At 50.3% G+C, this 2,500-nt stretch overlaps 1 protein-coding gene across 1 annotated transcript in view; it reads left to right on the forward strand.

The window, feature by feature from the left end:
- Positions 1-2,500, forward strand: part of LOC118228974 (neurocan core protein-like) — a 76,730-nt gene that overhangs the window by 28,284 nt on the left and 45,946 nt on the right.

Genomic DNA, 2,500 nt, shown 5'->3' on the forward strand with positions numbered 1-2,500 from the left:
TCGAACCCCCACCCTGCTGCTGCAGCCGGGCGGAGAGGGTCGGCGGATCAGTGATTCCTCAGTGCCTGCGTCTCAAACTCCCCCTTCCCTGGGTCTGCTGGGATTTAGCCTGCGGAGTGCAATAAGTGACATGTGATTGGCTAAGGAGATCACATGCCTAGCAGCCAATTGCAAGGCCTAAATTGGCTGCTGATTGAATGGAAACCCGGAGAAGAAACCTGCTGATCCTGCAGCCCCCACCCCTCCACCCCCCCACCCCCTCCCCGCTTAAGCTGCTGTCCAATCCTCCGGCTAAGATTAGAAATGTTAAAATCACAGCTTCTTTTAAAATCGCATTTAAATAAAAAAAAAAAAAAAAAATGTTTTGACTGTGCATTTATGGAACAGGCTGAATTATGTATTGCAGTTCCAAATTATTACTAATAACACTACAAACAAGGACCAAGTTTATTTATGTAGTCTTTCATTCACATCTTTAACAGGAAGTGCTTTATGCAAATGAAGCAATACGAAGGTGAGAGAACCCCAGACAGGGTTCAGCACGCGTAAAGCCTTTAAAGACCACTGGTCCTGATCTAAATCCAGACCTCAGCCTGACAGGGTGGTGGAGAGCAGTCTCTCTCTCTTCTGCGCATGCTTATGAGTTAAAAGGCGTGCTGGGTTGCTCGGTGGGGGGGCAAAGTGGAAAGGCATTAAAAGTGTTTGGATGTGTCTGGCGTTCATGAAACGGACCGGTGCCAAGCCCCATGACTGAAACAGAACCCTCCCAGCAGAGCCCTGCCTAGCAGGGGGCCTAATTTTCCCCGAATAAACACTTCAGCAAACTCGTTCAAACACCCGAAGTGGGAATTGATGTCGAGGGCTAATCCCACAAGCGATTGGCAAGGAGTGGTTCCATGCCACGTGTCCTTTAAGTCAGCTGGTCACAGATGTCCTGTTTATTAAAAAAAAAAAAAAAAAAAAAAAAAAAAAAACTTTTTTATTTTTGCTCTTAATTTTGTTGTGGAACTGAGTTCCAGGCGCTGTTCAGACCAGCAGTTGGACTCAGTCGCTCGGCTCGCGCCCCGCACAGCACCCGCGTTTGGCGTTCGCGTGCAGCCCATGGCGGCATTCCCGGCTGGGATTCGAACTGGCAACCTCCTGGGGAATGTTGTGGTTCTCGGTCCCTGCTTGTCCACACTGCCAGCCAGCCCAGCTGTTGTTTGTCTGCTTGATTGGTGCCGTGAGGCCTTTGGTGATGTGGTGATGCATGAGTCAGCTGTCAATCAGCCTAGTTGCCCTGGGAACGTAGACGGACGGGTCGTCTGGGAACAGTGCTTACGGCAGCAGTGATTGGCCGCCGCTGGGATGGGCTGGTACAGGCACTGGTCAGATTCTCAGAGGCCAGTTTGGGGGAGTGCAACTGACCCAGGCCTCCTTCCTGTGCTCAGCCACGTCCCATTATCTCGTAGTTTGTGTTTAAATAACGAATGGTGTTTGAGGTGTCTAGCCTGGTTCAGACTGAGATTCGTAAATCCTGAATCTGTGGTGAATGCTCAGTGATTATGATTTGTTTCAGGTACACACAGGCACTCAAACGGTACAAACACACACACACGTACTACACGCACACACACAGACACCCTACATACACACACACACACACACACACACATCCTACATACATACACACACATACAATAACTTTCTAAGATCTGCTCCAAGTCTTTCTACTCCACGTTCGTAAAGCTGCTCCTTTACTGCATGTCTCTCCAGTAAATATAGATGGAACTGTAGAGGGATGGCAGTGATGTCACAAAGGACCGCAGGTCCTGTCGCCACGGAGACACCCCCCTCCCCCCCTCCCAACCCCAACCCCTGTGCCGTGCCGTGGCTGTGCTGGATGTGAGTGTAATTACAGTGCTGGTGGGGGACAGATGGTGTGTAGAGTGTTTCTGTCACGTCTGCGCATTTAGAGTGTGTTTCTGTCACGTCTGCGCATCGAGAGTGTGTTTCTGTCACGTCTGCGCATTTAGAGTGTGTTTCTGTCACGTCTGCGCATTTAGAGTGTGTTTCTGTCACGTCTGCGCATCAAGAGTGTGTTTCTGTCACCTCTGCGCATCGAGAGTGTGTTTCTGTCACGTCTGCGCATCGAGAGTGTGTTTCTGTCACCTCTGCGCATCGAGAGTGTGTTTCTGTCACGTCTGCGCATCGAGAGTGTGTTTCTGTCACGTCTGCGCATCAAGAGTGTGTTTCTGTCACCTCTGCGCATCGAGAGTGTGTTTCTGTCACGTCTGCGCATCAAGAGTGTGTTTCTGTCACGTCTGCGCATTGAGAATGTGTTTCTGTCACGTCTGCGCATCGAGAGTGTGTTTCTGTCACGTCTGCGCATCAAGAGTGTGTTTCTGTCACCTCTGCGCATCGAGAGTGTGTTTCTGTCACGTCTGCGCATCGAGAGTGTGTTTCTGTCACCTCTGCGCATCGAGAGTGTGTTTCTGTCACGTCTGCGCATCGAGAGTGT

This window comes from Anguilla anguilla, chromosome 6 (genome assembly GCF_013347855.1).
Source record: "Anguilla anguilla isolate fAngAng1 chromosome 6, fAngAng1.pri, whole genome shotgun sequence".
Taxonomy (NCBI): Eukaryota; Metazoa; Chordata; class Actinopteri; order Anguilliformes; family Anguillidae; genus Anguilla; species Anguilla anguilla.